We start from the raw sequence: 16,268 nt of genomic DNA on the forward strand, positions 1-16,268 counted from the left end.
ATATGTTTCAATAATGGCTCATTCTATATGTATGTGTGTTTCTGCCCACCATCCAGTGCCCACTGTATCTTCTGTGCAACCAGTGACGCATTTTTCTCAGAACAGCTGTTTTACCCGCTTAGCCCGACAGGCACGTATGCTGCTGCTCTTGCCTATCTTAAGGTTGCTCAAATAACTCACCGCCAATGCTATTAACAGTCTTCTTTACTGACATTGTTCCAGATATAGGACTCTTGTAATGACAGTTTGTCTACAATTCAGACTTCCATTATGGTTGTGTAGTGATATGTTGTGTCTGTGAATGCACAGAATGTGGAGTGCGGATGCATGGAATGTTTGGTCTTTTTGTGCTGGGTGAAGCCTGGGAATGGATTGCAGCGATGGGGCCCTGCAAGGAGCTATCAGGTTGTGGCTGTAAAATAAGGTTCTAACATTAAATGAAGTACTTACTTCCTACCTGTTTGGCTCCAGTCTCTTGTATAAAGGCCATGTGCTTCAACTACATGATTTTGGCAATGAATTGTTAGAAAGGACCTGTGTGGAGATGCAGGAATCTAACGTCGGTTGGGAGCTGGCCATGGCAGTGGAGGAGGCTAATCTAGAATGGAAAGAGGCCTTGTGGCCATAGAGGAGCAGTTGGGGGCCATCACTCTCAATTCAACCGGCAAGTTGAGCCAATGTTGGCTGCCCAACAGCTGGAGCCTAGTGAGGAGCGAGGGCAAGGGAAAGAAGCCAGATGAACAGAGTAAAGAGTCTAGAACATAAGGCAATGGACAGAGCTCCTGGCACTGTCGGAAAGTGCCCATTTTTGTATGGTCATCCCCACTTTTTACTACAAATGCTGATGGTTATGACTCTAATAGTGCACTGAAGTATGCTGCCTAGACCAACGTGCATGTGCTCTCTCCGATACTGTTATGTGGGTCGCTAGGGAGGCAGCATGGTTTTGTGCCACCTTGGGCATTCCAAGCAAACTACTGACAGCAGGCCAGCTTTACAGACTGCAGGAGCAGTGCAAACTGCTCAAATTCAACTGTGCCTTCACCAATGGACTGCCTGTAATATATGTCAGGCACGCCTACGGTAGGCCTCCTCAGCACAGGAGGCAGAATGCAGTATATCAAAGGTGAGGACATATACGTGCTAGCCTATATGTCTCTATAGTGGTGTTCCCTATTGGAAACTACTATAAGTGTTAGCGGTTGGTATCAAACAATGCACAATCTCACCCCTGACATGAATCCCATGTCCTGGGTGACGTGGCGGCCTTAGTGGTTGTCCACCCGCTTGCCCCAGCATCACTGTGTTCTGGCTGACCAGAAAGCTCTTTCCCACGCCTGCTGCCACCCAGACACAAATCTGACCTTCTGTCAGGGAGTGTGATCACTCCCAGAAGTGAGAAACAATGGCTTGGGCAGGAAGGAGGTCACACTTCACTTCTCTGTAGAAAACTAATGAAGCGACACATCAAGTCGAGGAGCCTGCATCGCGTTTGATATACATTAGGGCTGGCTCCCAGTGGCGGAAACAGCCCTCATCCTGCCTCAGGCACAATTGCCACCCGGGCAGGTGGGAAATTAGCTATGCAGGAAGGTGTACACCCTCCAGAAGGCTGGCCACACATCCAGGGTGAGAAGACTGGTCTGTAAACCGCAATTTGATTCCTGCCATCTTTAGGAGTGGCAGAAAAGAGGGTAGAAAAGTTGATCTACACCCCCGGATGTGGTCACCTCAAGGGCGGACTAGCTGAGGGACTAGATGCCCACTGGCTATTAGCTCCCACACTCCTAACTCCCCTAAATCTAGGATTTAAGGGACCCCTTTGACACCATAACCTCAGATCTGAACAACTTGCATCAAAGAAGGGCCAGGAAACCCATGTCACCAATAACAGGACTTTGTCCACAGCACCAAAGCAAAAGAGGGATACTTAGCCCTGTGGTAATAGACTTGGAACTGAGTGAACGACCCTCGCCCTTGGCTAAAACTAGGTAGTCCCTACGAGAGGGACCCCTGTGGAGGCTAAAAGCACCCTCAGACTACCCTAGACTAGCAGAACTAGCCCCTGCAAACTGAAGGTAAAAATGCTTGCTGGATCCCAAAAAAACGCTGGCCATCGCAGTGAAGTTCCAAGTGCTTACCGCTCCCAAGGCATGTTGGGTAACCGACTCCCACACGAGACTCTCCATCTATAGGAAACACTGTGCAACCATCATCTGACATCAGCAGCTGTGTACCTCTTGTGTTTTTGCATTCTGTTTCTTGCAGCACCATGTAAGCTGGTAAAAATCAGCACCACCGTGGTTCCCGTTCTCCACCAAGGACAGCCAGAACAACCTTGCACCCGGACTCCACGTCGTGGACTGGTCCAGGAGGCCACATGACCTTAACCCTGTAAGGGTTCCATGTAACACGACTTGCATGTGACCGACTGTCACTAGTGATTTTTTTCCATTGACCGCAATGTTACCTTTTTTATGTACTATTCTGCACTGATTTAATATTGCTTCAAAAATCTATAACTCTTCATTATATATATGCTATTCCGTTAATTTCGGGTTTAAATTAAGATAAAAATACACTATTTTTATAAATTGGTGACAGATCTCTCTCAAGTTGGATCAATTACTTAGAGTCCATGTTGGTACTCTGAAATGATTAACAAATGCTCCGTGCAGCCTGACTGCTCCATGGCACGCTAGCAGGACTGAGCTAAGGATATATTAGTGTGAATTCAAGGACCATTTCTTTCGGCAGTGAGATAGTATTACATGGTGAAGTCTAACCCCCATACCACATAATGCTCCACTTTCCTACAGCACTTATTGGGGAGAAAAGAAGTGTGCCTTACAATAGTACGTCAGCAAAAGCTAAAGAACAGGAGTAATAAAAGTGCTGTATCACCGTCAGCTGGAAAAGAGAGGAAGACAGGGTACAGAACTGGAGGAGAGTGTGTCTGTTGCTCATGTATCTGTATCAAATGAGGTTTGGCAGTGCTGGCCTTCAGAGCTATTTATTTAAATGGAATTGTGCACTCAAAAATCCCAACAAAGGCGATGTCAGTTTACATGGAGGAGCAATTCTTTTTTGAAAGACTGCGAGTGCTAGCTTTGGCATGTCAGAGAAGATGCACATGGCATTACACACTATGGAAGTACATCAGGCAAGCCAGCTGGCTGTCCTGTGAGAGCTGGTTTAAAGGTGCCCAGCGCACGTCAACAGAAATGACGATGCGCCTCTCCTGTGTGTGCTCATTTAAAGGTGTCCAGCAGAGGTCACCAGACATGACAGCACAGCTCCTGTGAGCATCAAGGATAAGGCAATGTGCAGCACCTGGAAGAGATGTCTCAGCCTGCGCTTGTGCGAGTGAAAATAAGCATTCAGCTCGTTTTTTGGCAGTGGGACCCTTCTTACAGGAGTAGCTATGCACTTTATAAAACTCATACTCATTCATTCTCTTGGAGACCTCAGCTAGCATGGGATCATACCTGCTAGAATCTAACCTGGCACTAACCATGTGATGAATTACTGGGTCCCCTAATCACTTGGTGTTCTTGATGTTCTAGGACTGGTCAACTTGCATTTGACATAAGAATAATTAGACAACAGGATAAGAAGCAAGACTATGGCCAAGGTCATTGACAGTGAAATAACGGTGTTCATCCAAAGTCTCTATGCAGGTATAGAGAATAGACTGGGAGAGTATCAGGTTGAAGACTACGAACGTCTAAATATACCAGCATATTTACACACATTTTCAATATACCATGGCCAGGTAATCCATGTTGTACGATGTGCACTGAGTGAGCTGCTAGTAAAGTGTAGCCTAGTTCTGTGGTTTTTAAAATCAAGCTATGATTTTAGAAGATATTGTAGTCAGCTCCTGTTAGTATTATTTGTTTCACATTGTCATGGACAACTCACATTCCTTTCCACGAGAAAATACTGGTCCCAGCTCATTAGTCGTTATCTTCAAGTTCTTGTTTTATCATATAGTCACACTACTATACAATCACATCGAGAAAACATGTGTATACAAATGTTTTAGCATGATATGCTCCAACTGATCATGGGTGATGCTTTGGTCTGTTCAAGCAACAATTGTCTTGTAATATTTTTGATTGTTTGCTGGCTATTTTGCATTAGATGAATGCATGCTAGACTTTGTAGGCTATCTAGCCTGAGTGCTATGTTTTTCCTTTTACAATGTTTACATTGAACTTTATTCTTGTAAATACCCTGTTGAATTACAGAAAAAGTAGAGTGAAGAAACTCTATTCTGGTCATAAACTCTAGTAGCATTCCTGGTATAAATAAATAGTTAGAAATGGTCCTGTACAGCACGTTGTTGTTTTATTTTGAAAAATGAATAATTTTTTCTTGCTTGCTGCAAAGACAGAGACGTAATCCTTAATGCAAACTACTTTTTTTACCATAGTAAACTTGTACCATCTATTTATGCACATGGAGTCCAGAGGAGACTTCATGTGTAAAAGGAAACAAAACCTCAGGTGATGAAAGTATTGCACAACAATTTGTAAGAATTGAAGAATAGAGAAACGTTTATTTATACCCATAACTTTATTCTTGCAGGTCTCCTTCCCTTCTATTCCCACCCCAACCACCTTATCCTGTGCCACTACAATAATCTACATTGGTATCTAAAACATAGGTGGAGTTTGGAAAAGGGATATATTAAGCGTTGAACCGATCCAGAGATCTGGGGACGAGAACTGTGGAGCTGGCAACCTGCATATAATTGTACAATGGGGTGTAGAGCAACTAAAGGACAAAGCCACCCTCCCTACTCTGCAGATGGCATGGGACAATAAGCATGCAGTGAGGTGAGGAAGCTTTGACAACTTGATGAGTACAGAAAGGCCACTAGTAGGACCAGCAACATTACCATCCTGCCACTCTTGAAGCCACAGGAGGTCAGGGAAAACAGAAGAATGCATAAAAGACCTTAAAGACAACAACTGTGATAAGAACCGGCTGAAACCTAAACACTGTAGTCTAGACTCCACAAGCCAAAATCCACCGGTCAGAGATGGAAATGGAAGCACAGAAGTCATGTACATATATGTATGTTCATGTACTTAGTCCAAGGAAAGGAGAGAACCAACCATGGTCAAAGCAAAAACACACACACCAACTAGCAAACCACAGATGCCAAGGCTAGAAGACAAGCAAGACGAAACCCCAAAAAATGGTGAGCAATCACAAAGAAGTAGCGAGTGTCAAACCCCGCAAAACTGCACACCAGTAACTCCTTGCACAACATCAACACCTAAAGGAAACCAGGGGAAGCTGCAGCAGAGAACGATGCATATGGATAGGGAAATGTCAGTATACAACAATATGAAAGTCAAGGACTGTAAGAACGAAGGGGGCACTGCAAAAATGAGGAATAAAACAAAGACAACCTGGCCCACCAAGACACAGCAGAAGAAATTACACCCAGGAATCCAGATCCAGACAAGAACTTACTGACCAGGGGCCAGAAATGCATACCAGGCCAAAAGGGAAACACAGCCTTCAACATCGCTGCCCAAAGGAATTGGAACCCAAAACAGTAAACTCATTTGGCACTAGCAATGCAGAAGACCCAACACACATACAAACAGGCAGGCAGCAAAAAAGCCTTTAATAAAAGCAGTGGGATGCCACACTGCACACAATACAACAGACAGACCAATGAACATGGACGGCAAAACAATGCTCCTCCCACAATAAGAAACCAGCCATATAGAGAAAAAAAAGGAAAGGAAGCACCACAGGGAAAAGAGGGGAGAGTAGCTACAGATCCGGGGCACTGACAATCTGCACACCCAAGGCTACAGTGCATAAGAAAGCAGGAAGTTTAAACCATCACTAGCTTAGAAGAGGGAAACCACCCAGTAGAGAATCACATTAGGGAAGAGACTGAGATGTGGATAACAAGGAGTGGCAGTCACTAACACAAAACTTGAAAAACAGACAGACATCAGACAATGGGTATGAAGCCCCAGACACAAGATGCAGAACAATCAAAAGCCGCTAGAGGGCCAAACAAAAAGCAGCAGAGCAGACAAGAACCTGCATAAGTGCACGCAACACCCACACAACAGTGGGATGAAGGCCTAAAAGACCAATCTGCCTCTTGAGCAGCAGCCCACTGACACATTCAGGTGAACTGCTGACAGGTCATGAGCCAAGGCGCTCACTAGACAGAAAGACTAAGAAACCGGCAGAACTAGAAACTGGTTCACAGTGCCAACCAGCACCCCCAACTCCTGGGACAAAATTCTGCTGCCGTTAAAGAACAAGCATTTATTATTTATTTATTTATTTATTTAAAACATTTATAAAGCGCAACTGTCACCTTGCAGGTATCCTGGCGCTGAGACAACTCTCTAAGATGAATGCAGTAGGAGATGAGCAGTAAAGTGATTGGCGTTTAGCATTTTGGATAAAGCCAGGTTTTAATCCGTTTCTTAAAAGGGAGAAGTTCGGTTATTTGGCGGGCATCCAGAGGCAGGCTGTTCCAGAGTTTTGATGCAGTAACCCTGAATGATCTTCCTCCTGTCCTGGCTTTTTAAAATCTTGGAACTTTAACCAGACAGGCTGTTGTGGATCTGAGAGCTCTGGTTGGAATATACCATTCGAACAGAGATTGCAGAGTAACAGGGCCAACTCCGTGCAGAGCTTTAAAAACAAGGCAGAGCGATTTAAAAACAACTCGCTGTTTCATAGGGAGCCAGTGGAGTTCAGCCATTGCCGCAGTAGCCGAGGATCTCCTAGGCCATCCCAGGGCCAGTTTGGCGGCAGCTGATTGAACTCTTTGGAGTCTGTCCAACAGTGCAGACGGAGCCTCAAGCAGCAGCGCATTATAATAGTCAAGGCGACTAAGAATGGTGCATCTGGCGATTAAGGCCCGGGCCTGCAAGGGTAGGAGTGGGAAGATCTTGCGGAGTGAGCGAATCAAAGCAGTGCTGGTAAGCACTGTTTTCGCAACCTGGGCTTCCATGGTGAGCTTGTTGTCTATCATAACTCCCAGATTGCGAACGGCGGTGACCGGCTGTGGTTTTTCCAGAGTTTCAGGGGGCCAGAACTCAGCTGGAAACGGGCGGGGGATCCGACTTCCGGCACAGAACAGAACCTCGGTTTTGGTGGCGTTGAACTGTAAGGAGTTCTTGTGAAGCCAGCAAGCTGTGTCTCGCAGACAGTCATGAAACGACTCCAGAGGAATCGATTCCTCACCCTCCCAAGAGAGAATGAGCTGAGTGTCATCGGCATAGTTGATTGCTCCTAGCTTGTGGGCTTTGATTAACGTAATTAAAGGTTTTAAATATACGTTGAATAAAATCGGGCTTATGGACGAGCCCTGAGGCACCCCGTGGATCACCGGGGAGAAGGCTGATTGATACGGGGGGAGGGACACAGCCTGCTTCCTATCCCGCAGGAAGGAATGAAACCAACGCAGGGCAGTACCGCCCACCCCGGCCTCTTTTAGTCTCTCCAGCAGAATCATATGGTTGACCGTATCGAATGCGGCAGACAGGTCCAACAGGATCAAGGCAACCGCCTGACCCCTGTCTGCACGCATACGAAGGTCCTCCATGGCAGTAAGTAGAGCTGTTTCCGTGCCATGGGCTGGACGGAAGCCAAATTGTAATTCGTCCAGAAAATGATTCTGCTTCAGGTGTTTGGAGAGGCATGAGCTCACCCAGCGCTCGGCAATTTTTGCCGGGAAAGGTAACAGGGAGATTGGCCGGTAATTCTGTAGACACTCAGGGTTCAGGGAAGGTTTCTTCAACAGTGGCCTAATAAGAGCCTGCTTCCACCGGGCCGGAACTAGGCCACTGCTCAAGGATTGATTACAAATCCTACAGAGAGTGGGGAAGAGTTCCTCTCCAGATGACTTCCAGTATTTAGGGGGGATGGGGTCGAGAGGAGAGCCCGAGGAAATCCCATGAGCTAGTCTGTTAAATTCTACCTCAATAATGGGGGGAAATTCCCACAGGAGATCCATGGGCTGGTGCTCTTGGCTCGCGGCTCCAGGGTCAATGATGTCAGTGTCAGGGCAGATGGAAGCGACCAGAGTGGGGGGGATGCTTAAGTTTCGAATGATGGTCTCAATTTTATCTTTGAAGAACGGCGCCAAATTGTCGCACAGAAGTTGAGTGGGAGGGGTAGCTTTTTTTGCGCAATCAGGATGGATAAGGCTGTTTAAGATCTGGAAGACACTTTTGGAGCTGTTGGCGGCTGTACAAATTGTGGAACAATAATAAGCGGCTTTGGATTTCATAATCGCATTTTTATATTCCAAGAGTTGCGTTTTCCAGATTTGCTTGTTAGCATCAAGGTAGCCCAGTCTCCATTTTCTTTCAGCCTGCTTACAAGCCGATTTAAGAAGCTTTAGAGAGTCATCAAACCAAGGGGCTGATGCTCTCCCCTTGTGCTTACATGTTTTTAATGGAGCTAGGGAGTCAATGGTTGTCGACATCTTGAGGCAAAAAACCTCATAGTTATCCTCGGCCGGACGGTGTGGGGAGAAGCTGTCCTCCACTTGGAACATAGCGTCGGTAGATCTGCGCCTTTCCAGAGCCTTCCAATCTCTATAGGTAACTTCAGAGGGAATACTGTGTGCTAGTATTTTAGTTCCCTTACAGTTAATGAAAAATTTAAGGAGAGAGTGGTCTGTCCAGGCCATGGGCAGAATGTCATTCAAGAGTACTAGCTGAGGGGTGGAGAGAATAAAATCAAGTATATGTCTGCCCTGTGAGTGGGTTCTCGGACTAGCTGTTTCAACCCCACGCTCTCACAGGAGAGCAGGTGGTTATGTAGTCCAGTATCTAAAGAACCGTTAGGCCATAGATTGAAATCCCCTAGAATAATTAACTTATTGTGGGCAATTGCCATGTTGGACAGGGAACTGAGTAGCGATTGTTGGTGCTGGCCACTGAAAGCCCCCGGTGGGCGGTAGCAGATGATTGCAGTGAAGGTGACTCCTGTTTGACTGTTGATTGAAAGTCCGAGGAGCTCAGTCCCAACAACCGGGTCCATATCCAAGATGTTAACGTGCCAGGAGGCTCTATAGATGATTCCCACTCCACCCCCCCGACCTTTGGGTCTGGGTAGATGCAGGATTTTGTAGTCCTGCGGGCAAGCCCAGTCGAGCTCAATTTCACAGTTCGGGTGGGTCCAAGTCTCGGTACAAAAAAGAACATCTAACTGATGAGTTTCTACTAGGAGTTGAATTTCAGCGGCATGTTTTGGCAGTGATCTTACATTGAGGAGTCCGCCAGATATCAGACCACTGGTCACAAAGTCACTCAAAGGGAGGGCGGTGGCGGCAAAAGAAAAGTGTCCTTCACACGCATGCTCCCTCAGATGGAGCAGAGTCTCCCGAGAGTACAGTGGAGGAGAGGCCCCATGGTTAACGATGAGTCGGGCAGGGTGGTTCGTGCTCGTCGCGGCCTGATTGCGGACGGGCGCAGACGGGCGCGCCTTTGGCGCGCTGCCGGCGCGCCTGCTGCGCTCGTCCGCTGCGCTTCCGAGAAGTGAACATTTTTAATGGCGGGGCTGGGGGAGGAGATAGGGCGTGGCTTGTGTGGGGGGCGTGGCCTATCGTCTCGAGGGCGATGGCGGCGCTGAGGAGACCCTCCCTGCAACAGCGCTGGAACCGCTGTGCAAGTACCCCCAGTCAAGCAGCAATCAGAATAAACACAGGTAGGCACACAAGTTTAAAATCAGAAGCAGTGCAAATGGCAATTTTTTCAATATTACTGAAGACTCCCGGCTTTCCGCCTCAGGAGAGCTGTCTAAGACGCCTGCTCGCAGTCAGCGGGGCGTTTTGTAGCTGCGAAAAAGGGGCGTGGCTTGTGTGGGGGGCGTGGCCTATCGTCTCGAGGGCGATGGCGGCGCTGAGGAGACCCTCCCTGCAACAGCGCTGGAACCGCTGTGCAAGTACCCCCAGTCAAGCAGCAATCAGAATAAACACAGGTAGGCACACACGTTTATAACCTGAATGAGTGCAAATGGCAATTTTTAAAATATTACTGAAGACTCCCGGCTTTCCGCCTCAGGAGAGCTGTCTAAGATGCCTGCTCGCAGTCAGCGCGGCGTTTTGTAGCGGCGAAAAAGGGGCGTGGCTTGTGTGGGGGCGTGGCCTATCGTCTCGAGGGCGATGGCGGCGCTGAGGAGACCCTCCCTGCAACAGCGCTGGAACCGCTGTGCAAGTACCCCCAGTCAAGCAGCAATCAGAATAAACACAGGTAGGCACACAAGTTTAAAATCAGAATGAGTGCAAATGGCAATTTTTTAAATATTACTGAAGACTCCCGGCTTTCCGCCTCAGGAGAGCTGTCTAAGCATCTCAGGTCAGATTATGATACACATGCAGTTATCCTTTGCCTACACTTTCCCTCACACATTCTTCTTTATAAAATGTCAAATTATCATTTTTACAGGTGTATGGTACAGATTAAATACAATTTTATAATGTTGCGTACGCAAATTGGCTGACAGAACTATTGCCCCTGCCATATCGATGGAATCTTGCAGAAATACGCCCGAACATCCAAACCGGTTTTGCCATTTGGTATCCTGCAATTCAATATCATCCGATTGTTTTGATAATAGAATTTCATATAAGACACCTATCTTGAAACCTTTTGAGAGAGCTTCAATAAATTTGTTAATTAAATGGATTGTGGTTGGCGTTTATACATAAAATCCCGTATTTGCAAGTATTTAAAGAAATCAATTTTCAGCACCGAATACAATTCCATTAAATCCGTGAATTGAACCATGGTACCATCCTTAAAGAAATCGCCCAAATGTGATATCCCTTTGCTTTTCCAAATTCTCATCTTGGCATCCCAAAATATAGATGGTAATATGTTCCTAGAGTCTAAGGGTGTATAAAAATTAACCCGCTGGATATCCAAGATTTTTCGAAGTAGCTTCCACCCCTTACAAGCCGCAAAATAGCTAGGCTCAACATTTTTTAAAAGGGCTTCGCGAGCCATACCATGTACCATACACCTGTGAAAATGATGAAATGGGGAAGTATTTATGATGGTAAATGCTTTCGATGTCAAGTGGATGCAGCCGATATTGTTCATATATTTTTTAATTGCAATGCACTTTCTCCGTTCTTTCTAAACATAGAGCAATTTTTATCTACTATATTGAAGGTGCAATTTCATCTAAGTCGAGAATTGCTGCTATTCGGGGTTGGTATTGATGATGAAACTGCACCGAACTGTTATCCCCATCGATTTTTCCTTTTTATGGCTATGGCGGTAGCTAGACTAAGCATTGCTACAATGTGGCTGAAACCCGAACCACCTGCTTTTGAAATGTGGAGAGCTAAGATTTATAATCAAGTCAAGTCAAGTCAAGTCAAAGTATGCTTTATTCGAGGTTTCACTCATAAAAGCAGGTACATTCAACAATTTTAAAAATACAATTAGATTTACAGTTAGTTATTTTAAGAACTAAAGCAATTATTGACTTGGGTTACAATTCCAATTTTAGGAATTGAAAACAGTGCAAAATAAGCAATTTTTTTAAAAATAATAGAAAAATTAAAATTAGCCTGGTTAAAAAATTTTATAGGTAAAAACATAGGCATAAAATGTAGACAAGTTAGTTGGACAGAGAATAGTCAGATGACTAGCAGTCTCTGTCTGATCGACCATGCCCATCCAAGATACTTGGCAGTAGCTATTAATAGTCATGTCAGATTGTTAGTGCGCATAATACGCAAGGCAACAGTGCTGCTGGTTCCCAAGTTCTTAGACATCGGTGTTAACCAAGTGCGCCGTGGATCAGAGTAGGCTGTGCAAGAAAATAAAAAATGACCAATTGTTTCTTTGGCAGTACCACAAGCAGGGCAACTGTCGCATGCTCCACCGACCTATTTTGCTGTCAAAGCTCTAAGGGGAAGTGCACCTGCTCTTAATTGGAAAAGGAGCTTTCTATCGCCAGACCTTGTTATGATGTCCCAATAGGGTTCCAGGCAGGGATAAAGTTTAGCTTCTAGGAATGTTCCAGCCATAGATCCTGTACTCGAGCTACCCCAGCCCCAAGAGGCTACCTTCTCCTAGTAAGTTTCTTTTAAGACTCTTTTAGTCGGAAAAGGCGATCCCGCTGGATCTACCCAAAGTGAACTCATACCAAGCTCATTCAAAATTTCACTGAGTGATTTGAGCCACTCTATTTTGTGAAACACATCTGCCTTAATAATATCTAGGAACCCCTCGGCGTAATGGGAAAGCTCAGAGTCGTCCAGAGCCTTCGCCAATACAGAATCGGTCGAAGCCTGACCAAGTCTGTAACCGCTTTTCTGCCCAGATCATATCTCAGGGGCAGCAAGGGAGTACTTTTAGGTACACCAGTTATTGCCCGGAGAAACTTATTTTCCGAGGATTGAAGTGCAGCCACCTTCTCAAACCCCCATAGCTCAGCACCATGAAGTGCGGAGCCAAGAGCCTTTGCTTCATATACCTGGAGAGCAGACTTTACAGGTTTAGTCAGGGATTTTCTATGCTCTGAGCTAATAGCACCTGACAGTTGTCTATGTCTCAGTGTGGCAAGATCTATATGCTGGCTCCACCTGTTCCTGCTCGATATGTGAATCCCCAAATATGTGAAAGCATTCACCATCTCCAGAGGGCGGCCATTCATAATGATTTTAGATTTGAAGCTACGGTGGGGGTTAAAAACCATAAGTTTTGTTTTGGCCACATTGACCTCTAGGCCATGTTCCCCACAGAAAAGATCAAAGATGGACAAAGCACTCTGGAGACCGCTTGGAGTCTTTGATAGAATGAGCGTGTCGTCTGCGAACATTAAAATAGGCATTTTTATGCCGGATAGTGATGGAGCATCCACCTTCGCAGACAACATGCGGGCTACAACGCCATTAATGAATAGTGTAAAGAGGGTGGGTGCCATTGAGCAACCTTGCCGGACGCCCGGCTCAACCGGGAAGTCCGCAGTCACCTTACCATGTCCCCCCCACTGAATCCTGGCAAAGTTTGTTTTGTGGAGTCTTATTATCAGTGACAATAATTCTGTAGGAACACCCATAGTCTTGAGGACTGACCACAGCTTGGACCGTGGCACTAGGTCGAAGGCAGCCCGCAAGTCAACAAAGGCTGCGTATAGACTGCCCCCGCCCAGTACCACGGTCCTCCATTGCAACAAGGTAAAGCGGAAAACCTGGTCCACCGTGCTTGTGGACCTACGGAATCCAGCTTGGAAAGGTGACAGAGCGTTGTTCTCCTCTGCCCAGTCAAGCAGCCTGTTCACAATCACACGGCCCACTACCTTTTGGATGGTATCAATAAGGCTTATCGGCCTGTAATTGCCAGGCTGTGATCGATCACCCTTCTTAAACACTGGTATTATTACCGCACCCTGCCAGGATGTCGGTACCTCTGCACCCTGGGCAATAGCGTTAATAAGAAGGTAGATGTACTTACACCAGCGTTCCTTATCGTTAATAAAAACGTCCGCTGGTACTCCATCTAGTCCAGGAGCACGCCCACTGGACACAGAGCTCAAGGCCGCCATGATCTCTTTTAGGCTAAAGGACTTATCTTTAAAGTGGGATGGACTTATACCCACCAATGTAGGGACCTGTTTAGGATCGGCATACTGTGCCTTAAAGTATTTTACCCACTCGTCTTCCGGAACATTTTTTACCTGGGGGATCGGGTTGCCCCTCACTACCCCACTTAACAATGCTCCAGAATAACCTAGAATCGTTCCTATCGCAGGCTACTTTTAACTCCGACCAATGATGCTCGTCCCAGGCTTTCTTTGCCTTCGCTATACTAGCCTTATATCCCTTTCTAGCAAATCGAATAGCAATGGGCTGTCTCCCTTTTATGGCAGCACCTAGGGCCAGGCGGGCATCCCTACAATGGGCATTAAACCATTTTGCATGTTTGGGGGCTCTCGCTCTTGTGATTTTTACGGGCTTCAGAAAATGGTTTTTGATTGTACAAAAAAGAGTATCGTGGATTTCATCCACAGTACTCGACCCAGAACTAGAGGAGTTAATGAGTTCTAGAGCTAGTACTGCATTATCTACCTCACAGTTAATATTGGCAATAGCCTGCTGGTTGGTCGCTACATTTACCCACCTAAGCCTGCGCATGTCATTTGTAGGGACAATTAAGGGAGGAATAAGGACATTAGAGCCTATGGGCCCATTGGTGGGAGTCCACCATTTATGCTCTGTACACAGAGGGTTGTGGTCGCTCTCACTCCTCCACACAACCTCCATGTCACAGACCAACCGCCATAATTTCAGGCTACATAAGACATAGTCAATTCTGCTTTTATGGCGCCCGTTGTCAAATGTACTAGACCCATTTTTGTCACTTAATGTCCTCCCGTTTAACGCTCTTAATCCTTTTTCATAGCATAAGGCATTCATACTAATGACATCCTCGGTCCAGCGTACAACTGATTTCAGCTCTAATTTGGGGACTCCCCATTGCATATCCTCTTCGTCCCCGAGAAAATCGTCATCTATGGCTAAGGGTTCAAATGCTCGGTTAAAATCACCTGCAATGACAATGTTATTATCTTGTGAATGAGTATCAAGGAGGGAACCCAAGGCCGCTAAAACCTTTGACCTCCCACCCTTTTTGTTCCTTACATAAACATTGTAAATATCAAGCGACCCCAGAGTGTCAGAGCTCATTCTGATTAGTTGTATGTCTCTGTGGGAGGTGTCTATTGCCTTGACAGCTAGTTTTAAAGTCTGACGGACCCAAATGGTTAAACCACCTATAGGTCTCCCCTTTGGACCCTTTAGTGCTGGCACAGAGCAATTCAGGTATCCCTGTGCAAAGGATGGTTCGCATAACCATGTCTCCTGGAATATACATAAATCATAAGAATTAACAAAGAAAAGCCAGTCGCCAGAGTCCAGTTTAGAACCCAACCCAGCAATGTTCCATGAGAGTAGTTTTCCCACATTGTCCACAATGCCAACCGGGGGCTTCAGTAGAGGGTTTACATGGTTCACCAAAGACGAATCTTGTTCCATTTCCTTTAGCAGACCTTGATGTTGATTAGAAGCAGTGTCAACCCTACTCCCAGGATCTGGCTCGAGGTTAGGGCTTACTAAGGAGGTAACATCACACTCTTCAGGACTAGGTGAGCCATTTCTTACCAGTCTGTGCATACCCTCCCTATCATTGGTTGCCATCCAATTCTCACTACCTTCTGTCTGTAAGACCAATGATTGTCAATCATTATTATCTAGCCCAGAGTTAAACCTACTGCCTAGTCTTGCAGGAAGTGCAGGGGTGGACACCAAGGTGTGGGGGCATGTTTTCCTTAGCTGGATCTGAGAAGGAGATGGGGCACTGCATCTAAACTCCAGTGCAAAAAGGTTTTCTGCAAGGAATGGGGATTTCAGAGTTAGCTCTATAGAGTCACCTACAAGATTTGGGGAGCTCAATCTCTACAATATCCTCCCTAATCACCGAACGGCATCCTCTAACATGGCGCAGCCAATGAATGGCTTTGTTGGTTAGAGAATCCGAGGGCTCGCTATTGCCAGGCTTACCCTTCGTAAATTTCGGAACATTGGTCATATATATTTTATTCTTAGAGGAGAGTACTTTATTATAAAGGCTACTTGGTTTAGGACCCTAGTCTTTTGGCCCTAAGGTTGGTGGACCCTCAGAGACTTTAGCCGAGTATAAATGGGGACCAGCTGGCCCATTAATAGTTTGTCTTGTTGTTTGGCACATCCCTCTCCTCTAAGGCCTTGGGGAGGCTGGCCTGTATTCCTCAATTTCGGGGCTAGGCACCCGGTGTTTAATCCAGCTAAATTCCCCTGTCTCTGGGTACTAGATTGGTTCGGGGTTTTAACTAGGGGTACTTTACTAACTACGTCAGTACGTGTTTGAGATAGATTGTGTACTGGCGGAGCCACTTTACTTGTTGGTTTTGGTACACCTTCCCGTTTTTCAGTGATCATAGAGGTTAAATTTACTATCAATGACCTCAAGACCCCTATTTCATCCCTTAGTAAGATAACTAGATTGGACAAAGTACCAACGTCCATAGGCAGCATCTTATCCCTGCTACTATTGTTACTAAAGTGAGAAGGAGACTCTTCATGGACCTCAGCCAAAACTGCAAACCTGTTTCCCAGAAGTACCTGCGGGGCTGAGGCCAATGGCTCAATCTCACTCTCAGAATCAGTGGGAGTAGTCCTGCCTACTGTGCTAACAGATTCACTTGGT

The 16,268-nt window shown here is 46.0% G+C and overlaps 1 protein-coding gene across 1 annotated transcript in view; it reads right to left on the bottom strand.

The window, feature by feature from the left end:
• The window catches only part of INTS13 (integrator complex subunit 13), a 402,986-nt gene that overhangs the window by 279,430 nt on the left and 107,288 nt on the right, over positions 1 to 16,268 (bottom strand). The window lies entirely within an intron of this gene.

This window comes from Lissotriton helveticus, chromosome 1_1 (genome assembly GCF_964261635.1).
Source record: "Lissotriton helveticus chromosome 1_1, aLisHel1.1, whole genome shotgun sequence".
NCBI lineage: Eukaryota > Metazoa > Chordata > Amphibia > Caudata > Salamandridae > Lissotriton > Lissotriton helveticus.